The 27,241-nt window shown below is 40.1% G+C and overlaps 1 long non-coding RNA gene across 3 annotated transcripts in view; it reads left to right on the top strand.

Moving 5' to 3' along the window:
• The window catches only part of LOC140595438 (uncharacterized), a 270,399-nt gene that overhangs the window by 202,973 nt on the left and 40,185 nt on the right, over nucleotides 1–27,241 (top strand). For 2 of the 3 annotated variants that reach the window (XR_011997036.1, XR_011997037.1), the window contains 2 exons: nucleotides 23,887–23,945; nucleotides 25,161–25,790. This is a non-coding gene — a long non-coding RNA (uncharacterized lncRNA). The remainder of the gene's footprint in view (nucleotides 1–23,886; nucleotides 23,946–25,160; nucleotides 25,791–27,241) is intronic. The other variant, XR_011997034.1, reaches the window with a different exon arrangement.

Here is a 27,241-nt window from a genome sequence, read left to right as displayed (position 1 = left end):
TCTGCCAGTGAACATCTGGGCTCTTTCCATTATTTGGCTAAAAGAACAATAACATTTTATTATTCTATCACAATTCATAAATTTGGGAATGGCTCAGCTGGGTGGTTCTGGATTGTCTTTCATGTGGTAGCAATCAGATGGTGGCTAACATCAGGATGCTGAAGCAGCTGTGAGGAGAGACTGTGTGGAGAGACACCATTCATGGAATCTTTGCATCTTTTCATATGATCTCTATGCACAGGCTGGCTTGGGCTTCCTGTCTGACTGGTGGCATCAGGGCAGTAGACTACTTACATAGATTCTGAGGGTTTTAAAGGATATTTTTCTGCCTTGAAGAAAACTTAGCTGGATTGTTAGGTTCATTAGATACTTTTCCAGTGACGGTGCTACCAAACTTCCCACCTTTATGTGATAGGGCTTGCCTTTCCTCCAGCTTCTAATAACATTTTCCTTACTTTCCTTTACGCTCTCACTGACAGTATCTTCAAGAATATTTAGGATTCTGTGGACACTCTCCTTGGGGTCCTTTAGGTTTTCACTCAGCCTCCTTTGTGCTCTTCCACCCATTTTGCAGATCCATAGCCAATGCCACATGGTCTCGCTTTTTGTAACAGCATCTCCCTATTCCAGACACTAATATCTGTTTCATTTATATATTTATGAATAATAAATTACCACAAAAGTAATTGGCTTAAAAGAACAATATTCCCCCCCCCCCCCCCCCAAAATAACAGTTGTCCCTCCATTAGCTCTACAGTTTCTGTAAATCAGGAATTTGGGAAGGGTTCTGATGGCCAGTCCTGGTTCAGAGTCTCAGGCAGTTGAAATCAAGTCATATTGGATCTGGGACCACAGTTGGCCATTTCAGCAGGTTGTTGTGAGGATTAAAAGAGATGTTTATAAAGTGTTTGCTGCTGTGCTTGTCATGCCATCAATGTTCAAAATATATTAGGTCTTGTATATTTTTGTGTCCTTCATGAAACCTAGCTTAATGTTCTGCCTATAATGGATTATTTGTAACACTGACTTAGCAGATAAAATAAGATAATGGAGGTTTAGGAATCATTTATTCAACATCTCATTGTAAATTTCCAAGAATTTTTTGGATTGAATTTATTGATTTAGGAATAAGAAAAAATTAACTCTTTAAAGATAACACTCAGTGTCACAGGCAAAGATGAGGACATTGCATTTCTGTCACTTAGGCCTATTTTCTACTCTGTAAAGCCTAACCACTACTTCTTTTCTTTTTTAAAAATTTAAAAATTTTATTTATTTATATGAAAGGGAGAGAGAGAGAGAGAATGAGAGAGAATGAGCAGAGGGAGGGGCTGAGGCAGAGGGAGGAGCAGACTCCCGACTGAGCAGGGAGCTGATGTGGGGTTCAATCCCAGGACCCTGAGATCATGACCCAAGCTGAAGGCAGACACCTGACCAAGGAAGCCACCCAAGTGCCCCCAACCACTACTTCTAACAAAGTTTACTTGCACATGTCTTTTCTCAGGAAGTTCATGTTGTGTCAGAACTGACTCACCCCACAGAGTAGAACTCCTATTCTCATTATTTGCATTCTGCTTCCATTCAGCCAAACAGTGGGTCCTCCTCATCTGGCCAAGAGAAGATATAACTTTCTATGGATTTCTAAGTTTGAACTTTCCTATGTTTGGAGAGATTATTTTTCACTGTCTTAGAAGAGTGGATCTACCCAGAGAGCCCTGCCAGATCAAATTGCAAATTTTTAGGACTATTGGGAGGAGCTAAAGATTTGGGAGTTTGAGGCAACTATCCCCTAAGTGGTACCTCATAATACTGTTTGGTTCCTCCTCACCCATGCCTTCTGTTTATTGCATTTTGAGGTGCTGATAGAGAGAGAAGGACAAAGATGCAAGATCTGTAATTGAAAAGTATAATGATGGAATTGAAGTCGTTTTTACTTTTGGCATATGTTCAAAGGAAGAGAAAGGACACAAATCCTCTTAAAAATGCCACACATTTTAAAACCTGACATTTGACTAACCTATGGATTGCCCCCACTAGGGACTAACCCGAAATAACACTTTAAAAACATTTTGGGGTCAAGAAACTTCCAAAAACATTTCTTAAAGTCATTCTCTTGGTACCTTATAGAATCCTTTCAGAAAAGAAAATCTGCTCGAGGCAGGTTTCTAAATTTTGTTTTGGTTTGGTTTGGTGTTTGCCCTGGAAATATTTTACTCATATAGACATGCTACCCCTGATCAGTTGAAATTAGTCCTTGAATATGAAAGCAGCCATACGTCCAGGGAGGCAGTTTCCTTTCTGGCTGGATTTGCAGCTGTTATGTTAATGTGTTGCTACATTGAAAAGGCATAGGAGAACATCACAGATGCAATGCTCATGAATGGTTTCCAGTCAATGGAAAATAAATAGACTTCCAGAGAAAGGGAGTATTGGAAAAGTACCAGTATTCATCATATTGGTGTATGTTCAGAAAACCACCTTACTGAAGTCATTCTGAAATTCTGCTGCCCTCTTAATTTTCATTAGATTCAATGGACATTTCTATAAGGAATGAAATGAGCTGAAAAAAAACGTGTGTCATTTCAGAGATAAAATCAGGTTTTGATCTGGTATCAAAGGAGTAATGAAGACTTGCATTTCATAAAAAAGCCGCCCCTCCTTTTTAGTCCACTTTAGAAAATGGTAGCCTGGAAAGGGATTGATAGTGTCAGAACAACTTAAGCAGTGGTGAAAAGTTTAGTCTAAAATTTAAAAAATGAAAAAAAGAGGCTGATTCTCTGCTTTCAGCAAATGTAACAGTTTCATTATTACTGATGTCAGCATTTAGAATTTGTTTCTGTTTGTAAGGTTTAGAAAGCTTTGTTAAGCTATATGGAGATATCCTAGCTGATAAATTTGGAATCCTAGAATCCTAGGGAATTCAGAATTTGCATTCGATTTCAAAATATCTTCTTAAAAATAATATTTCACATATAATGTGATGTGAAATTAACTCTATTATGAGGCTGTTTCCTTTTTTATGTTGGCAGGACTCTTCTCATTAATGGTTTATCCCCCTACTTCTAATGTTAAGTGGATTTGTGCCTTTAGCAGAGCCCTGTGTTTTAGGGGGCAGACTTCTGTTTTGTATTCTCCTCTTACCTATTCAAGGCATCAAAGGCAGGCAATTTCCAGGAATATGTGGGGCAACTTCAAATAGATTCTAAGAATCATGGAAGGTTCTAGAACTTTGAATCTCAACTATGAATCTGGAAGATAAATGCTTATAAATAGAGACATGTTAGAGTGTGGGGCTGCTACATTCCCTCAATGGATCACAGAGTTAAACACAAGGTAGGGGTTTCAATTTCAGGGAGAATTTTGAAAACTTAGGGGAAAAAAAAGTAAAGTCAGTAATACTGCTTATGGTGATCTGGGCTCCACATGGATTGTGAGAAGACTTGGACTTTGGTCTTAGTCTTTCCTTTTAAATGTTCCAAGGTGTTCCAATTTTATGGCTTAAATCATGTCCTATCGTGTATAATTTCTTACTTTTTACACGTCTTTTGGCAACAACATAGTTTATTTTAAGAGTTACTGATTTGTAGGTGCAAGCTTAGTAGTTTTATAGGCTTTCTTTTTGGGGGGGGTATAATCTCTGAAGAAGGTATAAATTTTTTTATGATTTTTTTTTTTTTGCATTTTGATCTACTGAGCCCCTTCTCCATGATTCAATGGCAAACTGTAATGAGAACATTAACCACAAACAAACACAATTTTTTTCTGCAATATGAATCTCAGAACATTTAGTCAAGTGATGCCAACTTGCAGCACAGAGCATTGTGCAAATTTCTAGTCTGTTTGGGGGGTAATTCTGGCTTATGTGGAACTAATACAGAATCATAATCTATGTGAGATTTGTGCTAATGCTCATTTTTAAGCTTTAGGTTAAAATTAGAAAACCAAAAAGTCATTTTAGCACCATTTAGTGGCATTCAAGTTTGCTCTTCAAAGATGATTGAGAAGGTTGAAGTTGGAGATTGTCAAACAGTTGTCCGTTTCTACCAGGACCTTCAAGTTGTGTCACCAGGAAGTACCTGCACAGAGAACTCCATATTCTAGTGAGACATGTTTTCTTTTTGTTGGCATTCATTTTAGAGCTAGCCCTACAGCTCTGCCTATCAGTGACAATGCTATTTTCTTATTCATTTGAAGGTTGTGGGAAAATAAGAAGCAATTTCTGAGGTGGAACAAGGCAGTTTGTGTGTGTATATGTTTGTGTGTGTAGGCATAGGTCTGAATAGTATCTAATGAATATTTGATGTAAAGGCAGTAGCCCTTCATCTGTGTTGCACAATTACTGCTTGATAATGCCAAGGAAATAGGCTTCTAATACTTAATGTTCAGAAAATAACAATTGGTTTCTCAAAGCCCTATTAAGGTTTTATAAGAATCCGTTTCCTTTTCCTTCTAAAGCTGGGGCAGATTAGGGTGGGTTTGGGTCAATTTGTAGATTGTTTGCTTTGAACCCATAGTCACCCTTGACTTTCTACACTTCCCTTTCCTCCACCACTCCCAACTCTAAATCATCTGCCTCAAGCAGGTCCTTATGAAAGGATTCCCCTTTATCCTCAGAGATACAGAAACTTGTTGTGCTTATTTTCAAGTTTCCTCAGAAAAACAGTTCTTTCTCATGTAGAGTTGTAGTGCCAGAAAGTAAGAAATACTGTGCTTTCCACAGAGGTACCTGCATTCTGTCAATCAAACACAAATAACCACCTCAATAACCCGTAATTATCACTGACAGTATAGTTCACACTTAACGTGTAATCATCACAGACACTGGTTTCATAATTAGCCCCCTGACTAACCCGGGCAAGAAGTATAACAATGGAGAGGGTGTGTTGTGTAGACCAGTTGCCAATGCTACAGGCGAGTTGATCCACCCTCCCTTGGTCCAGAGAGGAAGGCAGTAACTCCTCCCTTCCCCCACTAATAAAACATGCATCTGCAAGTGTTCAGATCGATCATGACTGTGTCAGTGCCTAAAGAATAGCTATCTCTGGTTGTCCTTGGGGGAGAGAGCATTCCCACAGTGCAGAGTTTATGCAGCAAATCACACGATGTGTGGCCAATTTGGAAATGAGAATAAAAGAATCTAAACTGTAAATTCTCGTTCCTTTAGAGTGATAAGTTAATTTTAAATGTGTAGACATCATCTTGGATAAGGAGGCCAAAAGCTTTCCCAGAACTTCCTGTGGTTGAGAGTCACTTCTAATGTTAGATATATTCAGGTTGGAGTCATTTTGCCTTGGTAGCCATTAGCATATGGAGCATTGGGCTGACAAAACTGTGGACAAAGGCAGGGGAATTAAGTGGTCTGTTAAGCCTGATCCAGGTGTTCTAACCTCTGACACCATTGCTGAGGGCTTCCTATGACCAGGAACATATTCCTGCAGAGTATGAATCTAGGTTTCCCACAGGAACTTCCCATCTCTATTGTTACCCTTTTGCGCTGCTCCTTCCTCTACATATAAATATCTCTGCTTTTTTTCTCTTTTCCTTTCATTAGTGTTTAGCACAACTAGCCCTGTGCTGGGCAGTAAGGACACAAAGATGACAGGGCATCGTCTCTGTCCTCAAGGAGTTCATATGAGGAACACAGACATGTAAACAAGTAATGTCAACACACAATCAGAAAACTTATAAAAGAGGTAAAGACAGGCATTGAATAATGTGGAGGGACAGTAGGGACATGATAACTTCTCTGGGGAGACCTAAGGTGGAGGAGTAGCTTGGTAAAAGAGTTGATGTTTGAGATGGGTCATAAAGGATGAGTAGAAGTATGCCAGAAAGAGAAGGAGGAAAATGAAAGTGCTCATTTGACAAATTTAGATTTTATTATGTAGGCAACACAAATCCATTTAAACAGGGAGGATATGTGATTAGAATATTAGAAAGATAACTCTAGCAGTTTAGAAGTTACCTGTGGAGTGACTCTCTAAGATAAGGAGACAATGAGGAAGAGGTAGGCAAAAGTGAGGACCTGAAATAAGGTAAAAATTCTATGTGTATATGAGAAGGTGAATAAAAGTGATTTCTGAGAGGTAGAATTGACAGGTATTGGTGATGGATGGGATTTGAGATCTCATGGGTTTCAATTGGGTATATGTTGTACGTATTCATTCATTTAACAAATACTTATGTAATACTTGACATTTGTAACACGCAAAGATTATCAATATGAAATTGCTCTCTTCAAGGGCTTAATTTTAGCTGACACAAGAACCACTTGGGAAATTTTAGAAATTCCAGTGCCAACGCTGCACCTCAGGCCAATTAAATTAGGTTCTCAGAAGGTGGGCTGTGTTTGTGATGGGAGTGAGATCCAGCATTAGTAGGTTTAAAAGTTATCCAGATAATTCCAAAGTGTAGCCAGTGCTCCAAGGAATCACAAGCTAGTCAGTCAATATAACATTGCAAAATAGTGTGATAAAAGCTATAACTGGAATTGGAACATGGTCCTCTGGCAGTAGAGAGAAGGACCATGTAGGTCTTCCTTCTAGCTCAGGGAAGCCACCCTAGAGAAGGGGCTGCTTTAGCTGAAACTAGGAGAGTGGGGTATTTTTTCCAGGAGTTGAAGTGGAGTGGACATTCTGCTCCAGGGAGTAGTCTTTGCAAGGAAATATGCTAAAACAGAGACGAGTTGAGGAGGAATGTGGTGAGGGAAGAGGAAGGATGCAATACATTCTACTTTCAGAGGATGATGGTCCCATGAAATATCCAGGAAGAAAGGTCAGCATCAGTTGGGTCTATGAATCTGGAGCTCAGGAGAAATGAGATCTGAAGGTACAGTTTTAGGAGTCTCGGATTCATGGTTGAAGCAGTAGCCATATATAAGATAACTCAGGAACACTATGTGCAATGTATGCAGCCCTAAATAACATTGACACTTACTTGGGGGCCAGCCGCAGAAGAAGAGGAGTGCTAAGGAGAAATAGCAGGAAGGGAGTGCATTCATCTTTGAAGATTCTTCCATTCTACAGCCTTGTTCATCTCCCCTTGATTAATTACAGTCTGGTTATTGTCACATGTTAGTCATTGCCTAATTCTAAGTTCTCATTATACATGTGAATGGGGACATTGCCAGCAAAGGCCATTCACTTGTTATTACTATTATTTCCATTATGAAGAGAGGATCATTTGTTCAGACAAAGTCTAAACAAGACACTAGGAGTGTATACCTTCCCTGCCTTTAGGGGCTCATAAAAGTCAAACCATAAAATATAAACATGCTCCTTAACCACCAATTAAGAAAGTTGAAGCTACTCAACGAATAAAGTATCTTTTTCCTTAAATCTTTGTCTTCATTTTCAGTCTTTATTTCCTTTAGTTACTGTTTTTGGAAATAAAATTTAGAAGGGTAAATGGGGAAGAATGGAGTTAAGGAGGAGAGAGAGACTTTTTTAGCGTAGGAGGTGCTCTTCTGATTAATCCAACAGACATGTATTAAACATCAACTATTTAATCCATAGAGTATAAATTTCTTGGTGGCAGGGAAGCAAATACATTCACTATTGAATCTCTAGTCCAGTGTCTGGCACGTAGTTTATGCCCAATAAATGTTTATTAAATAAATTAATTAAGAAATGAAAGCTGGCCTGGCTCATACTTTGACCACAGACAGAAAGACAAATCCAACACAGAGCTTGCTTTCAAACATTCTGAGGTCTAATGAAGTTGGGGGAGTCAGAAGTCCCCAAATTGTTTTAATGCAAATTGGAGCATGGTGAATTCCTTGTGGTTATTACAAGCTCTGTTATAGGGATTTAGAGAAAGGGAAGTGTGTATTGGAGTGGGTTGCGTTAGGGGCATAGCTTCAGAAATACACAACAGAGGAGGAGATGTTTAAGATGGTCCTTAAAAGATGGATGGGACTTAGGCAAGTGATGTGATGAGCACTGGGTGTTACATGCAACTGATGAAGAACTGAAATCTACACCTGGTATTGGTACTAATGATGTACTATATGTTGGCTAATTGAATTTAAATTTAACAAAAAGATGAATGGGACTTAGGCAAATAGGAAAGGATCAAGAAGAAATGCCTTAAATAAGGGCAGACTGAGCACATCTGTATATTAATAGATATTTCAGAAACTAGGTTTCACTTAAAGCTAGAAAGATGGGTTATGGAAGACTTTACCTGCTTTCCCTGAACTCATCATGATATGTCATTGCTTGAGCAGCAGTAGCCCTGAATTCCTCTTAGTCCTTCACAGGTAAAGGCGTGTCCCATAGAGAAGAACGACCCAACCCCAAATGAGCAAAGAAAAGAGGGAACTTACATGGTAATCCTTTCATGCTTCCTACAAAGTACCCTTCCCCTGCCTGTCCCATAGAGCTCTGAGGGAGAATGAGCAGGAAATCCATGTAGGTGAGGAGGGAGGGCAGGGAGGAAAGGTTGTGTGTGATGTGTAGGTATCATTGCCCTATAATACTGTGAGCCCTGGTGAGGGGGAATTGTCTCATTTAGCTCTGCTAATGTCTCCTCCCTCTACTCCCCCCTCACCCTGAGTCTAACAGATGGAAGAACTTTAATAAATATTTGATGAATGAATGTATTTGAATAAAGTTCAATAAACTTTTATGTTTTACTTTTGGAGTCCACTTGTAATGAGGTTAAAGAGGGCTTCTGTTAGACAGATGCGGGATTTATTTCTGAGAAGCAAAGATGCTGCAGAGTCTGGCCAGGGTGCTTTGTGATGCTTGTATGGCATAAAGCACTGCCAGTTATAGGACTACGGGTGTGAGCCAGACAGGCATCTGTGTTCGGTGTTCATTTCTATTATCCTGAAAACCATGTCCAGTGATGACAAATTTATCTCAGTACCCCACCTAAAAGCTTTAATTACATTTTCAAAATTGTTATTATTTACTCAACGTTTCTTCAAAGCTGAATGTACTTTTAAAAAATAACATTTCTTATAAATAAACATGAGGACTTTAAAATTTTTTGATCTTTTGTCAATGAGTAGCTACAACTTCTTTTACATATTTAGTATGTAAATAATAATAGCGCTTTAATTCTTTTTAACTTCTTGAAAGAAGATAGTAGGAGAACTTTGATTATTTTAAATCCATTCATCTAGACTATCCATTAGGTATGAAATATGACTATTAAATCATATCTGCTAAATATATTGCTACTTTGAGAATGGCATACTCTGCTTAACAGGATGACAAGCAAACTGATTTTGGGGTGTGCTTTGGTCTTCTGAATACTTACAGTGAAGGCAGTAACAAATGAGTCTCTCTTCTGTTAGAGCAGCTCCAGGCCCTTTGAGCTGAAGGGTTTCTGCACTTGGGCTTCCCTTCAGGGTTGTGTGGATGGGAGGTGATAGAGTGCTTGGGAAGGCCTGCCTTGTGGTCCTCAGCCTTGACCTGTCCCTTGGACAGATGGCACAGGCTGGATGTGGAGGCGTGGGGGCATTTCTCACAAGGCAGCAATGCAGCCACATTTGATCAAAATAGCAAAATCTCCACAAGTATGAAGGCAGCTGAGACATGTCTTTCCTCCCGCTGATACCCTCCCACAGTAAGAGAGCTGATGAATAAGACTTGGCCCCTGATTTTGACAAGATTGCTAATCCCTGCTCTGATAGAAAATTTTTTTTGCTGTGGAATCACATTGCATTTGTCTAAAGGCTTATAATAATTTTAAAGTTAGGTTGACCTCCCCAACCATGGTGAATACTATCCTGTGTTAAAACTGAAATGATATATGTATTGCCTTCACCGCAGAGAAGATGCATTCACAAGTTTAGTTGGAATCCTCATCTATTCTTTTGGTATTATCTTCAGAGGTCTTTGAAGTTTTCTTTCCAAAATTACTTTGGAACCAGGTTGAAACCCACCTAAGGATAGAGGAAGCCACACATCTCATGAGGAGCAACATGAACAGACTGGAATCCTCTGTCTCCAGGATGAGACTCATGAGGGTCTGCTGATAGGATTTGCTTTATGGCACAAGACAGTTTTCAGATCTATGTTTCTGTTAATGCTATTCTAGAGAGGAGATTTATTTGCAAATGTTTTTATTGGATTCTTCCAAGAGCCATCTGATAAACTTAAAAGTACCAACATTTCAGTGGTAATAAGACAAGTGTCAGAATGTTTATTCATTTATTTTTTCAGTGTTATTTCTACTCTATTTCCTAGCCCTGTTTCCCTCTTAATTCAGAAATGGAATTCAGACTCTCATAATCAAGCATTCATTATTAATAGAAAAACAAACATCTTTGAAGATGGCTCCCAAATCTGACCAAAATAATTTCAACAATGTGCATGACAGTGGACTCTTAGATCTCTCAATTATAAAAGTTTGCAGTGCATCTTTCTCAGAAGAAGGGTTTTGAATCTAATTTTATGCAGCAGATGAGGCAATTAAGGTCTGGAGAGATCAACTGGTGTGCTGAAGCTGATTAGAGATACAGCTATTAAATTTTTTTTCCCCTTGTCTCCAAATGGAAAAGAACACATAGGCCTTCTCATTTTCACCCACGGATATTCCCCTCTCTTATTATCCACAATTGTTTCTCATTCTCTCTTTTTTTTTTTGCTCATTTTATTTTAATTTTTTTGTTTAAATTCAATTAGCCAACATGCAGCACATCATTAGTTTCAGATGTAGTGTTCAATAATTCATCAGTTGCGTGTAACATCCCGGGCTCATCACATCATGTGCTCTCCTTCATGCCCATCACCCAGTTACCCCATTCCCTCACCCTCCTCCCTTCCAGCAATCCTTGGTTTGCTTCCTCCTCTTTGCTTCCTCCAATCCTTGGTTAAGAGTCTCTCATGGTTTTTCTCCCTTTATGATGTTTTGTTCTCTTTCTTTCTACCACATGCCAGTAGGGATTTTCCTGCCCTTATCTTTAAATCTGAACTGCTGAGGAACACTTCTCATCCCATTTAGAGGCCATTGTTCCCAAACATGCTATTCTGCTGCTTTATTTAGCTAGTGACAAGCAGTTGGTGTGTGTCACAGGGGTATCTATATCTCAAAATTATAACCTCCCTGTGACATCAAGGGAACTAAGGCATTTTATAAAACTTTCCAAAACTGGTTACACTGGTGATCATGATCACCAGCTCTATTCACGGCTATCTTGTACTGTTTCTGACTAATAAGAAAATGACTTCATTCACTTATATTTGTCATTTGTGACAATAGCAGACTCTTGTTGAGGAGAAATGGGACTTTCTGCTTTTAGGCTTAGGACTTCTTAAACCTTGCCTCCTGAGTTTCCTATTAAATGTTTTTCCCTCCCGGAGAATATTTCAACAGTGTTCTCTCTTTTTGTTTTGTGAGAAGACTGTGTGAGTATACATGTGACTGGTCTGCTAAGGCCACAGTACATTTTTTGGTGATAACTTTAAGTGTCCAGTTTCCTCTCACTGGCCTAAAACAACATAGATCTTCATTTTGGGGTTAGAACTTCTCTCTGGGATTGCAGCTCATTTCTGAGTCATGTAATTCATATTCACTAAAGTAGAAATTCTCCTCCAGAGCAGTGGGAGGCTCTGGACTGTATTTCAGGTAGGCAGCATTTGCTGATTTTAATCCTGATATTTCTGCTGTGACGTTTCTGAGGGTGTCCTGGAGAGATGTTGAAAATCCTCTCACATACCCACAGTGATTTTGCTTTTGAATGCTGCCACGAAGTTGTTCTCAGAGCTTCTCTGTGGTAGATCCTGACTGCTGGTATCTGTAAGCCCTATCAGTACCTCCACTGCCTCAAAATCCCTCTGAAGTGTTGTGCTTTCTCCTCCCCTAGTCTGTGTGACATAAGTGGTGCTGGACATTGTTTGAGTCTCGAATCAAGCTATGTGAAGAAATTGGTTTTGTCTGTTATGCCAGCCAATAAATGATCTTTTCTTACTGAAAGTGGTTTGATCACATGTAGCCAGAACCCTGTCTGATAGACTTGGATGATAGTCAAGAACTAGTGTGTGGTGTGTGTGTGTGTGTGTTTTCTTTCTATTCTTCAAGAATAGAAAAAAGGATGAGTGATTCACCCATTCTAAAAATGCTCATCGATGGGTTAAAAAATTATTTAGAATGACAAAATATGATTAGTAAGTGTTTTTAAAAAGCCTTGTGAGAAAACAAAATATAGAAAAGAAAAATAGAAAACAAAACAAAAAGACTTCTAGGTATACAGGTCACTTAAAATCACAGCAAAATGCTGATTTTTGTGTTTGTATCATTTAATTACTTTTACCTGCAGTCTGTTTCAGGTTACAGTTTGACCTTTCTATGTCAACTATTAAATAATTTGATACAAAATATAGGTTTCCTTTTTAAGATTTATTTATTTGTTTTAAAGAAAGAGAGGGAGCAAGGGGAGGGGCAGAGGGCAAAGGAAAAACAAACTCCCCACTGAGTGAAAAGACCAAGGAGAGAAGGAGGAGCTTGATCCCAGGACCTCTGAGATCATGTCCTGAGCTGTTATCAAGAGTCAGATGCTCAACTAATTGAGCCACCCAGGCGCCCTTGTTTGGTGTTTTAAATAGATTGTTTCAAAATGTGGTTGGTTGGTTCTTTGACCTTGGGCAAGTTTCTTCACCTCAGTATTTTAGGGGTATTATTATGGACAGAGCATTTGTGGAGTGCCTCTATTGGGTGCTAGAATGAAGCAGGCTGTTAAAAGTAGAAGTAGCTGCTAGTTGGTATCACTGCTCGTACTTTGACCACTTGCTAGAAGCATGACTGTCCCTCCAGGTGCTCCTGTTTCCATAGATCCTAGTCAGGGAGCTGTCTCTGGTCTCAGACTCCTTCCATCATTGGTCTCTCCTGATCATGTGGAACTTTGGCTGCCTTTCCCATTGATTGTAACTACCAACAAAGTGGCCACTTGCAGAAAGTGTCTATGTCTCCTCACGAGTTATATCTGGACTTCTGATTTTTATTATAAACAAAGAAGAACATGAAATATAGTTACTTAAGGTAGAGCTCAGTGATGAAACAATAGGCAGCGATGGACTTGACTCCCCTCTGTGTGAACAGTTATGTCCATAGTACTGCTGACCAATATTAAAAAATCTTAAATCACCAATAGGTTAACTAATATTTTATTATATACTACCCCAAGAACGGCAAATGTAACACTTCTGTGGGGCCATCTCCCACATCAGCTGTAGCTTTGTTTCTCACTGAGCCTTAGCTTGGCCTCAGAGTCCTTGTCAGTCAACTCAAAGCCACCTGACAGGCATCAGTAAGGGGTGTTAGTACATGAGCTAAAAACCTAACCCTTCAAGCCTGACTTTCTGCATTTTTGAGATTTTATTATTGAAGTTGCTTACTTATTTTGAATGTAATGCTTGAACACTTACTTATTTTGGTGGTGATTTGGGAGGCTTCTGGATTTTGCATTTTAAGTGGGGACTTAGGGGCTGAGGATAAAGATTCTGACCGAAAGAGAACAACCAGGATTGAAGACAGTGGAGGTCCAGAGAGAAAGACCTGAACCCTGTGTTATGGGATGAAGGAAATGGACATGGAGAAAGGTCTAGTTCCCCAGTGTTCTCCAGAGGGCCAGAGAAAACTGTCTTAGAGTTTGGGAACAGTTTTGTTGATGTGTTGACAGCTAAGGTTAGAGTGGCATTTCCTTTTGAAAATCCCAAGTGTGTAAAAAATGAACTCTTAGCGAATATTTCAGTTTCTTCTGCCTGCATAACTAAAGTGTGTCTGCGTGCGCGCGTGCGCGTTTCTGTGTGTGTGTATGGTTTTGTTTGTTTTTGGCTACATGGAATCACTTGTATCCTAAAGAGGGGAAATCCAACAAGATAGAAGTGATGCAGCAGGGTGAAGATAGCCACAATAGTTTTATGTTTGTTTTATGTATAAGCATGAGACGGTGTCTAGCACTTTCGGTTGATGGGTAGAACAAACGTAGCAGGAAGGATATAATGCAATCAGTGTTCTCAGACTTTGGTACCATTTCCCATTTAGTGACAGCCATTTGGGGTTGGGTAAAAATTCTAGCAAATAAGGATAAATGGTCATTAAAAGCCATCTAGAACCTCAAATATTCCAAATACATGATGTGAGGGAGCATTAGGCAGGGACATTTTCACTTAAACTATAGCTACACAATTACCAGTTTACCAAACAACTATGTTTGGTAGGAATACAAAAATACTAGTTAATATTTCATCATCTGTTTTAATAAATATATATCCGACTTTGTTATCATTATCTTCATTTACAGGCTCAGAGGTTTTGGGTAGCTTGCCCAAAGTCATCATCTTGTAAATGACCAAGCTGTGATTAAAAGTGGGTCTGACCCATACTAGGGTACAGACCTTCAACCACTCAACTATGCCACCTTACAAAATGATTCACACACACACATATATACCCACATAGCACATTAGGAGATGGCAGCTAAAATAATATAAAAACATATCTTTTAAAGATATCTATTGTGTAAAACAATTGCCACACTTTCTACAGTGTACTCTTTTATTGGAACATATGAATAATGTTAACCTTAATTAGTTCTTATAGTCTTATTGGTAGAACAACAATTGAGTTTCTTTGTTGCTAAAATGTATTTATGCCACTCAGATCATAGTGATTTCATGTGGCAGAGGATAAGTTAAAACTCTTCTGGGTAACTAGAGATGGGAATGTCAATACTCAGACAAACTCACCAGGTGTAAGCTTAGACATTTCTGGAGCAGATAGGCTTGCAAAGTGTGAAGAGTAGTTTGCTTATGAGGGGTGATTATGGTAACTCTCAAACTGTTTGTCACTGGTACAAAGTGTTAGAGGAAGCCATGCATCTGAGGGGAGCTGGAAAATTTTATTTTATTTTTTTAAGATTTTATTTATTTATTCATGAGAGAGAGAGAGAGGGAGAGAGACAGAGACACAGGCAGAAGGAGAAGCAGGCTCCACACAGGGAGCCCCATGTGGGACTCAATCCTGGGATTCCAGGATCATGCCCTGGGCTGAAGGTGGTGCTAAACTGGGTGTCCTGGAAGGATTTTTATTTTTATTTATTTATTTATTTATTTATTTATTTATTTATTTATTTATTAAATTTTTATTTATTTATGATAGTCACAGAGAGAGAGAGAGAGAGAGAGGCAGAGACACAGGCAGAGGGAGAAGCAGGCTCCATGTACCGGGAGCCCGATGTGGGATTCGATTCTGGGTCTCCAGGATCACGCCCTGGGCCAAAGGCAGGCGCCAAACCGCTGCGCCACCCAGGGATCCCCCTGGAAGGATTTTTAAAGAGAGGATCTGTATCATTTATTGATAATGTCTTTAAAAATTCTGTCTTTGCAAAGCAAGAGTTTTAAAGTTTTCTGTGAAAAAATCGGAATATGAGGATAGGAACACATGTATGTCCTAGATCCTTCTCGAATGAATTCAATTTGCAGAATGTCCATATCTTCAGCAAGTATAGGAAGCATTAGTCCGTGCAGTCAACAATGAGGACTGGTGGGCAGGTCACAATACATAGCACTTCTGGGTTCTGACAGTCACAGAAGACACAGGACCCAGACAGGAGTCAGGATTTGCAGCAAGCAAGTGTGAGGCTCTGGTTATATATTAACACCTAACTTTTATGTATTGTAGTCAGCTAATGTGTGTGTGTGTGTGTGTGTGTGTGTGTGTGTGTGTAAACACATGTGAATACAAATAAGTGGTATTTAATCCAGGTAACTTTATAAATCAACACACACACATATGTGTGTATATATATGGACTTACATATATAATAACTCTATAAAATAGCACATCTGTTGTATTAAAGAGGACACTGGGATACAGACAAATTGACCTTTGAGCCTGAAAGGTTGTAGCTAACAAGACACATAATCTGAACTCACGGGCTTCTGATTGTGAGTCCAGGGTCCTTTGGTCTCCCTTACAGGTTTTTTTTTTTTTTTTTTTTTAAGATTTTACTATTTACTTGAGAGAGAGCATAAGAGAGTGAGCATGTGGGGCAGGGTGCAAAGGGAGAGGAGAAGCAGACTCCCTGCTGAGCAGGGAATTCAGATGTGGGGCTTGATCCCAGGACCTTAGGATCATGACCTGAGCTGAAGGGAATCATTTAACCAACTGAGTCACCCAGGCGCCCTGACCCCACAGTTTTGGCCCAATCTGAAGGCCACTGACTGCCTCAGGCATGCTTGAGTCAGGAATTTCCTGGGATATTTAGCCACTTGGCACAATCATCAAAATAAGAGAGTGACAGCACAACAATGTATGCAAAAAAAGCACACCCATGCTGTCTGATTGCACTGTGATTGACTATTTTTCTAGGCCTTTCATTAGACTTTCATTGGCTGACCTTCTGCAGTGGGGGAGTTTGGTCAACTGCTCAAGAACATATGAAATGTGTCCTTTGCAAATTACTTTGTGAACTTGATCTGCCAGTCTGTGAAATGTGGATGGCAGTATTTTTCAGTGTTGGTATGGTGGCAGGTGATTAATTGCTGCTATTATTACTGTGACCCAAGGCACAAGTAGCCCAAGAAGAAGAAGGTGGGATCCTGCAGAGCCATGGCCTTAGGGTCTCAATGACCAATTTCTAGGGACCAGAATGTGAAGGGTCTGAGTGTTTCTTCTGTCCCTCCTTCCCTGTGAAACCTCTAGCTCTCTCTGCCTACCTTTCCATTTTGCCGATTGGATTATTGGGGAGTTGAAATGGCTGTGAAGCTCTAAAGAGTTTTTTAGAGTTACCTTGCTGCTCCAGGGCTCATAGTGATTGCCTCTAAATTGTTACTGAAATGTGCACTTCAGTTCTGTGGGCACCCAGACCCACAGCTATCCAGGGGAGATTTGGGCAGTGGCTCATGTGTCACTGTCCTAGAAACCAGACTGACAGTCACTCCCCACGCCTTGGGACTGGGTTTAGGGCTCCAGCTTTGAGGTTTCCTGGTGTACTGTGGCTGGGAGACAGCAGAGGGCACCTCTTGCATGCACTGGGAATGCAAACAGACCCCCTCTGTCCCTAGAGGACATGGAGATGTGAGGTAACCCATCCCCCACGGTACCCACAGTGACTGCTGCTCCCTCCAGTCCTCTTGCCTTAAAACACAACATTTGTTTCATCCTCATTTTTTCTTGACACCACCACCTCCCATGTCTGCTGGGGACAGCCCGTTGGTCTTTCCTGACTTCTGAGTGAAGAGGGAGCTTTGGACTCGGAGGGGGTTGTTTCCCCAGAAAGCCTGGAGACTGCGTGCATTAACTCCTCCAGGCCTTTGTTGAGAGAGGCCTCCAGTCGTGTGTGGAACTTTGGTTTATTAAATCTGATGAGTTCTATATTTCTGCCACATGTCACGGATCACCCACGTTGACTGAGCCCTGCCAGAGCCGGGCTGCTGTTACCCTGAAATGAAGCCAGATTTTTTAAGTGGGTGGGGGTACTTCCAGTTTGGTGCAGTAAATTATATGGTTCTGCTTGATTTGCTTTGCTCTGGGCTGGGAGAACTCAGGATGGAACGTATCTTGCAGTGTGTGTAGGGGGTGATGGGACAGGAGTGAGGGGGAGGGAAGGAGGAAGAGAGAATTATAATTTTCTACAGTGAATGGGTCAAATAGCCAATAAGCATATAGGCCCTGGTTTTTCTTTTCCTACCTCTTCCCAACTCAGGCACTCCTTTTCATTTTATGCTTTCAAAACTTGGGGCTGGCTTCCTAAAATTCCAGGAAGAAACCTGGGGACCTGAGTTAGCCATAAAAGGTAACAGAATTTCTTGTTCTCCCATCGACCTCTCTGTCATGGAAGGAAACTCTGGGGACTTAAAATAGCAAAATAACCTGCTCTTTAGAAGTTGATTTTTCTGTTATGAGGCTGTTTGGCTTTGAAGGAGGAGGCTGGAGGTGGGAAATTACTACTGGTTCTACCTCGCATTTAAGTATGGCCCATTTCTGGGAAGGTGAACATAGAATGGCACAGATGAGGACATAGGTTTCATCTTCTGCTTCATTAAATGGCAGATTAGAATAATCTGGACTTTAGGGGCAGAGGATGAGAATAGAAAACATATTATGGGAGAGTCCAGAGAGGACTAAAGTTGAGAATCTGCTTTCAAATTCTGACTCAGTGCCAGTTCCTTATCTAATTCTGTTAATTTGTAAAAATGAGAATAAAATCGACCTCTCAGGAATATCATGAGGTTAGATGAGAAAATATGGGTGAGTTCTATTGTGATAGCAAGAGAGTTCAGTAAACTTTTTTTTTTTTTTTTAACTTTCAACATAGTTCTGAGGATGGATTTGGGCTATTGTCAGGGAACAAGATCCATTTGTCTTCTGTGACTTTTCTTTGAAGGGGCAGGGCTGGGTAGTCAGATCCAAGAGTGTGACTTTACTGGCCTTGCAGTTCAGTAGAAAGGCCTTGCAGTTCAGTAGGAAGAATTTTTATAGAGAAAGTAGGAATCACATTTTGAAGACACTCTGTATTTATAAATGTGCCCTCCATTTTGTCCAAAACAAATAGATTTAAATAAGCCAAATATTATATTTCTAATTCAGGATCACTCTGCATACAGTTCCAGGTTTGGAAATTTACAAATAGTTTTTAAAAATTTCAGTGAGGTTCAAAAAGCATCAGAAAAATTCCTGAGCAAATAAAACACTATTTTTTCCCCAAGTTCAGAGAATTCTAAGATACATATTTTGTAAAAATTTGCTTCAAAAATCATACTGTTGGAAAATCTTAGCTGACCAGAATGGCGAAAACTTCTTTCTCCCTGAAACATTTATTTACGCTTGTACCCACGTGGCACTGAGTTGAGTTGAAGGTGGCTGCATCGAAATGACAGAAAGAAATCTTGGGCTTTCTTCTCTACTACTAAATGATTCGTTGAAAGCTTGGATTCTGGTGAGAATCATGGCTATCCAAATAAAAATGAATGGACCCTCTTCATTGATCTCTGTCTTTTGTTCTAGAGGGTAGGTTGCTTGCTCCCTGGCTGACACCTAAACACCTATCTTAGGTCAAAAAAAAATCTTTTTTAAAAATTTCTGCAACCTGTGGATAAAAAGCTTAAAAAAATTTAAAAGCCACTTGATTCTAAAGGAAAAAAAATATAATGCTTTGACGATCAAATTTTGATTTCCAAAAATCAAATTGTCGAGCTGGGAGGACTTATTCAAGATGCCATGAGGTTGGTTGCCCTGTTGGAGAATCCTCCTTTTTGCTCACACCCATCTCTCTTCTCACCAGGGGGTTCCCAGCTGTTGCCCCACTGCCAGTCCTTTACTCTCCCTAACCCAGGTGCCAGCAAGCACTGCATTTCTTCATGTTCTCTGCCTGGGCTTGGTCTTTCTCCATCAAACACTCAATCTTCCCAAGATATATTATTACAAGGTATTAGCTAACAATAGTGTTGATAACTGTTTCTCTCAGTTCTATTTTCTGATTCTATGACTATGCAAATACTTTCTCATGGAAAGTTTTCAGTGATATTTTCTCCACTGTTCACCCAGCCAAAATGCAAACCTTATTAAAGGAACTTATTCATTTAAGGTCTCTTGAGTAATAGATTTTGCTCTATGCTATTACATGCAAACTAGTCAATCTTTCCTGAAAAGCTCTTTAATATTGAATGCCATGTGCACTTCTACTCAAATTTCCCCAAACTGCACCATTAATAAAACAAACATTTATGATTTTCTAAGTATTGCAGACTGAATTCATGCAAAAATAAAGAATCCTTTTCAAAATGAGAAAGAAAATTAGGCAGGCTTTAAGACAATTGGAGGACCCTACAGCCATCATATTAAAATGGAATTTTTTAAATAGCTTATTGCTTATACTCATAGCTACAGGATTTATATTATTTAATTCCTTGTATTCTAAGTGTACCTCTTTTCTATTTTCTTCATCGTTATAACTCAAACCTCATTGAGTTCCCTTCTTATGCTAGAAGACACCGTGTATTCCATTGGGCAGGCCTTGAAATGGGCAGGAAGAGGCACAGGACTTCGTTAGTTCAGACCACATGCCTGCTCTATTTCTGAGAATTGTTAGCTTTATTTTTGAAGTGGATTAGCTTTGAAGGCAAAAGAAAAGTGGGAAAGGTATGCCTCAGAGAAGTTGACCACTTCTCTGACAGAATTTAAGTTGTAAATATAACTATATTTTGTCTTCCGTATATAATTTTGGACAATGAGTAATTATTTTCCAGCATCCATTAAACTTCCCTTCCAACTCTTCCTTATTCCCCCTATTCATTCAGTACATACTGTTGAACGTCTCAACATTCACAGCACTGGTTTAGCCATAGGGGGAAACAAAACCATAGGAAATAGTCTTTTCCATCTCAATTTTTTCACAGTTGCAACCAGGGAGAAAAGATGTAGAACAGAGTATGTTAAGTAACAATGAAGCAGGAAGAGAACAAATGATGATATCAAATGAGAGCCATATCAGTACATTTTCAAGGAGCTCGGAGGCAGAAGAGAGGTCAAATGTGAAGATGACAACTTGGTTAAGAGAAGAAAGTTTTATGTTTATGTTATTCACAAACACACACACACATTCTCTGCCCTGCTCTGAGTCTTGGAAGGCTTTCTTCCCTGGACTATATTACCTGCTCCCTTGCACTCTGATTTCCTGTTGGTTCAACCAATGCTAGGCAACAATAGGCAAGTAGAGAGGCTGGAGCGGTTCTTTGGCCCCTCCCTGCTTGGCTGTGACTTTGGCAGCAACTGCAACGTCTTCTCCAGGGTTAGCCACAGATCTTGTCTGGGTAGCACCTCTTCCAGGTACTATTCTTTCCTCTAGCTGTGCAAGTGGAGGGGTTTACAGATCTTCCTTGCAGTAATTCCCTGAACACTGACCACACCTCTGGAAAGAGTCCTTTCATTTGCTAATGCTTCTGAGTGCCATCATCCTGCCACCTGCTGGGTCTCTGATTGACACCAGAGGCTTTCTGTGTGCAAAAGTCAGTATGCATGGAGGCCAAGATAAGAAATAAACTTGGGCAAACCCAGTCAGACAAGAGGAAAAGGATAAGTGAGAGGGTGTAGCACACAAGGTAAGTTTGGAGACAATGCTAGGGAAAGACATGTTTGGAGTCCTCCTATGAAAAGCAGAAGGCATGGGGGATTTTGGGTAAAGAAGTCACATAATAAGTAGCATGTAGAAAAATCAATCTGGTGATTGAATATGGGTTAGAATAGAGAGACTGGCCATAAGGAAATCATTTGGTGAGCTATGACAGAAATCCTGGAATTCTTGTTGAAGAAGTGTCTTGGTCTGTCGTGTAGAAAGTACCCTTGAGAACTTGAGGTTCCAGCCCTACAGACATCTCTGAATCTGAAGAGGTCCCAGCTGGGGTGCAGCCGAGACTCCTAGTACACATATATAATAATAATGCATACTATGTATGCATTATTGACTTATTTTGTGTGACTGTGGAGAGAGGTGGTGGAAAACTCCTAAACAGCTGGTAACACCTGGACACAATGAAAATGACAGAACACATGACCCAAGGACTTTGCAGCAAGGAACATTTTTAAAGGGACATGTTTTCAGCTTACTGATATTTTTCGAATTAGGGATCCAAATATTACATTTCTTACAGATGTTAGAAGAGCATCTGCATTTCCTTGATTGGTTTCTGGTGGCAGCAGCTATGCCCAACTGTTGACATCTGGGGAGTCCTGATATTTGGATGATGCAAGTGGTGAAGCTACGAGTTTGTTGGCCCCCTATAAGCATGGTTGGTTGGAGATTATGGGAACCTTTCAGAGCCAGGTCTCATCTTTCCTGGCAGAGTCTAATTTGAAGTTACACAGTCAGAGATGATGTGGGGCAAGATCTCTGAGTAATAGATGTGGGTTTTCTTCCATTTTTGTGTTGCATAGTTGGACTTTAATATATATAGACCTAATTAATAAAGAAACAAGATGCATAAAGATGTTAAGAGCAGGGTTTCTCAACAATGGCATTATTGACATTTGGGCTAGATGATTCTTTGTAGTGTGTGTGTGTGTGTGTGTGTGTGTGTGTGCCTGCGCACGCGCATGGAGTGAGGAGCTGTCCTGTGTAGTGTAGGATGTTCAGCGGCATCCTTGGCCTCTACCCACTAGACTCCAGTAGCACTCTAACCTTCCCTCCCTGTTATGACAACTTAAAAATGTCTCCACATATTGCCAAATGTTCTCTGGGGCAAAATAATACCTGACTGAGAACCATTGCTGAGAGAAAACAATAATAAAAGTACTTTTTTCAGTAAGTTAAAACATTTCTTTGCAAGTGACCAGTAATGCACATTTGCAAGAAACTGAGAGAAGCAAGGGGTTTGGTGTGAAACAAACACAATATAGGAAAATTGATTGCCCTTAGACCTCAGCCACACCGGCGCTATGTCCTCACTGCCTAAGCAATCAGTTAAAGACAATGGCAAGCAATATTTTTTCTGGCTGTATGGTGTAGCTTTAGATTTGATTCATCTATGGCTATTTCACTTCAGCTTGGGACTTCCTTTTTTCTCATCACCATGACAGCTACTGAAGTGCCTTGCTACTGTTTTATCATATAGTCTAGGAGTTTGAGTATTCATTTTGGACAGGAAAAAGAATCTATACATCTCTATCCTTGTAAGATTTTAGAGACTATCCATTAACTAGAAATGTCTAGGAGCCTATAGATTAATGTTTGAAACACTGGCTCATTAGCTGATTGTGTCCCATTTGTAGGTTACAAAGTCATTAGTGGGCTATGATCAGTACTTTGAAAAAATGAAATAAAATGGAAAATATTAGATTGCATCACACAAAGTATGGGTAAATATTTGAGAAGTTGTGATTTCTTATAGTGAGTCATGATTAAATTTTGAAAAACACTCCCCTATATAGATTAGAAAAGAAAAGCACTGATTATTCATTTCTGAGAAATCATTTGATTTGGAATAACCTTTGGCTTGATTTAATCTACAACTTAACACTTTGCTTTAGTGTATTTAAAGTGATATAATATTTGATTATGAACAAGGCATGATACAATGCTAGGGGCTGTGGTGAATTTAAAGATGAAGAGAATATCATTCATGCCTTCAAAATTTAAGAAATGCAAATTTCAAATACTAGCTCATAATGGTGTTGAAGCTTTGCAAGGATTAGTTGATGTATGTATGGGACAGATATGAGCTGTTATATGACCTCAGAGATCTCCGAAGGTCAAGAGTGCTGTTGAAAGCTGCACGGGGAGTAGAGGGGTTGGCTGTACCTGAGTCTGTAATCCAAAGGATGTGTGTGGGGAAGGGCAGTTGAGAGGGCAGGCAGTCTAGGTTGGTAGCAGCATGTGGTGGGAGACAGTAAGTGGATGGGTTTGCCAAGGGATTTTTGTCTGGGATATTTAGGATAAGTTCCGAATACATGTTGGGGCCAAATTTGGAGGGAATTCCAAGTGGTTTGAACTTTATTCTTAGTCTACAGAAAATCAAGGAGGGCTTTGGAGCAGGGGATTCCTAAATGAGCAGAATATTTCATTCATTCATTCATTCATTCATTCACTGAACAGTAGTTATCAATCACTTGTTATATAAAGAAAAAGGATGAGTAAAGCAAAAAGATGCATAATATCTGGTTCTTTACCTAAATTTCTTAAAGCCCAGAGAGAGAGAACCATATATACAAGGGAATTACAGCTAGAAGGCTAGAAGTAATCAGAGGAAAGACAGACTGATTTTTCCTGATTTTTCAAGCATTTTTATTTGTAGAGATGGCCAAGGACTTCATGAGCAAAGTCAGAGGTAAGAATGAAGAATGAATAGTTAATCTGCTTGGGTTAGGGCACTGGTGAGGCTGGTTGAGACCCCAAGGAGTGCCTTGAAAACCAATTGGCATGTTTCCTCCCTTTGGCAGGCAGGGCTACCTTCCAAGACTGTCCACCTGGAGACATGCGGTCAGAGGTCTGCCTTAATGTGAGTAGTCCAGAGGTCTTGTGCCCAATGGATTAAAGCAGAAAAACCAAATGCCATAGCATTGCATGATGAGCTTTTAGTGTGCCCCATTCTTTATAATCCCATGAAGTCTAGGGTGAGCCAGGTTTTTGTGTACCTGGGATGGAGGGCACCAGGTAAGGCATCAGCAACTTAATAAGGGATGATAAACCATGTTGGTCACTGCTAAGTATACTGTCCATTCAAATAAAAGAAAAACAATGAAGGGTTTTATATATATATATATATTATTATTTTTTTTTTTTGCCTAATTCCTTCCTTTGTCTTTGACCTGTTTTGTTTGTTTGTTTAAACTTTGAAAAAAAAAAACAATTAAAGGGCAATATGCAAACAGCTCCTAAAACATGACGTCAAGTCTCCACTTTCTTCTAGAGCTCTCAGCCATGAAAAGCAGCTTCCCCCCGGAATCTTCCCAGATTCCCGGGGTCTTGCTATTTTCTTCCCTCTGTGGATCAATAAGTTAAGTAACACGTCAATACCGAGATAGCAGATGAACATCTGTCAGGGAGAACTGGTCCTAGGGGCTTTGTGCTCTGCTATGGAAAGTGTTTGATCTTGGTGTGCCGTCATAAAAGATGGGAGAGACTTTATTATCTTTTATGATCCCGACTTACTAACAACACCTGACAGGGTGATTGTGTCTCGGCCTCTAGTTGGAACTTGGGATGTTCTCATTGGCTTGTGCCCGTATAAGGCTCAGAACTTGCTGGTGAAACATCAAAACAAGCTATAATATGCTTCTGGCAATGGGATTCAGAACAGCTGCAGGGCTTTCTCCTATAGGGGGCCCGCAGGAAGAAGAAAAATGAAAGTGGAGCAATCAATCTCTATAGCATTCTATATATTAATAATGTTTGCCAACTCCAGACATTGTCTAATCGATACCGGGTGCAGGGGTTTGCAATGGTTTGTAATACTGGGTATGGTTTGTTGAAACAGCCTGAGCCTGTGGCCTGGGAAAGGGGGCATCCATAAATGCACATACCATGTGTGCTCTGGTGTCTGGGCAGTAAAGGGTGCTAAGACCTGGAACTTGACTCCAAAAAGATGAGATCTCTCATATCGAGGAGGCTAATTCTTGACATTTTATAACAAGGACCAACTCCCAGGCTGGACAGCCCAATGATTTTCCTCCTCTCATCTGCCTCACACTACTTGTTTCTGATCTTCCCATAGGGCTAGTAGAGGAGAGGCCTGGTGCAGCCACCAGGGGGAGCCCGTCAGGAGGAACTCTCAGGATGCTATGGGCCTCCAAGGCTCAGAAGAAAAACATTGATTTCATGGAGTTTTCGGATTAGAGATGATTGTAAACACTTGGGAGACTTCACTGAGTGCAGCCGTTTGTAAAACAATAAAAATATGAACAAAAGTCATCCAATGCCATTGAAGATTGTTATTCAGCCTAAGTTCAAATGATGCATGCATAGAGAAGAATATTCCTCTTTGGAAGGTCTGTTTAATCACTGGAAGGCAATGGTGAGCCAGCAGGGGAAGTCGAATGGAGCACAGATAGGGGTGCCAGGAAAGAGGCATTTCAGCTTAAACAAAACCCATCAGTATAAGAAGGACATTTATTTTGATGCAGTCAGCTGTCATTGGTAACCTCTTCCGGGCCCATATGAGTATTCACAATTAAAAAAAAAAAATCATCAGATTAAGTCCTCACTACAAACAAAAACAAAAAAAGCAAAACTCCAACCTGAAAGTTGAGCCCTTTGACTTACGACAACTCCTCCCTCCCGCTGGCCCCATGCAAGAGGTTTTGGCAACATCATTTAAAGGCTGAATCCGCTGAGAGGTTGCCAGGTAAGAAGTGTGTGTACACACATGCATCTAACAAGCTGAAAACCAAAGCAGAGCTGGCAATTTGCTCATAAACCAGATAATTAAGGATGTGCCAAACTACCTGTGGGGGAGCCGGGATTTATCAGTGGTTTTTATTTACTGTTTAATAGTACAGCATGTTACATAAACCTTTAAGTTAAACTATTTGATTATAAAAAAAAATAGCCTTTTCAAAGTCACAACACCTCCCCTACAGAGTTCTAAAATCAGTGGAAAACGAGCAGCATCAATAAACACGGTGACTTATGTCAATAAATGTTCTGCCCACCCGGGCACCTGGTTACCCAAGAGGTGTATAAGGGCCAAAGTTGAAATATGAAGATGTTTGCTAGTTCTCCTTCTTTAATGACTAGGATTTTAGAAATGTAGATGTCTTTAAGCATGAATTTGGAGACCTCTTTTGTCAATGGGTCTATTTCAAGGGTAATCCTGTCAACCCTATATTTCTTGTTTAAATATTTTCCTCTTTTTTAAGGTTTATTTTTGCTAATGGGACTTGACCAGTGGCTCTGAAACTTGGCTGCACATTAGAATCATCTGGATAAGTTTAAAAAGTCTCGATGCCTGGCTTTCAACTCCAGAGATTCTGACATAATTGGCCTAGGATTTGGTCCCAGTATTAGTATTAAAAAAAAAAAATCCCCCAACTGTAATGTGCATAGTGATGACCTGGGAATCCTTGCAGAACCCGATTCAATAGGTGGCTATAGGTGTCTGTGTTTGTAACAAGCTCCCGGGTGATATTTCTGCTGCTGTTTGAGAACACACTTACAGTAGAGAGTATCTAGAGGAGGGGTTTTTGGTATGAATTTTCTTTTGCTAAAACAAGTCATGTCTGAACTATGAAGTTTGAAATGGAAGGAAGATAGAAGGCAGGGTGGAAGGCTCTTTCCATTGTGTGGAATTTCTGGGCCCATTGGCCTAGATTCGTTCACTACATCTAGCATAGGGAAATCCTATTAACAGGGAAGATTTCCCTAAGATAACAATTTGATCTGGAATGCACCATGCTAAGTGATGGTTTACTTTGGCTAAGGTGTCTCTAGGGAACGGCTGGAGGCAGGAAAGGGAAGAGAAAGCACATATTCTAACCTCAGTTGACTTACTCTGTGCCAGGCACTAAACCGAGTGTTAACTGAATCTGGGAAGGTGAGATTATTGTTCCCTTTTCACAATTGCAGAAGGGGAACCGAAGATAGAATTAACCACTGGGGTGCAGAATGATGTCTCTTTGTTGCCCATCTAGTTTTCAGGGTCCCCACTGCTCCCCTGCCCCCACCATAGTACCCGTCCCTTTTTGGGAGCCTGGCTTGTCCTGTTTGGATGACCTAGTTTTCTCATTCTTTATCAAGACTATAAAGTCTTCTCTTTTACTGGGTCACAGCTACTCAGATAACTGATTTATGTTCACA

The sequence above is a fragment of the Vulpes vulpes genome, chromosome 1 (genome assembly GCF_048418805.1).
Source record: "Vulpes vulpes isolate BD-2025 chromosome 1, VulVul3, whole genome shotgun sequence".
Classification (NCBI taxonomy): domain Eukaryota; kingdom Metazoa; phylum Chordata; class Mammalia; order Carnivora; family Canidae; genus Vulpes; species Vulpes vulpes.
This window is presented reverse-complemented; position numbering and strand designations above follow the sequence as displayed.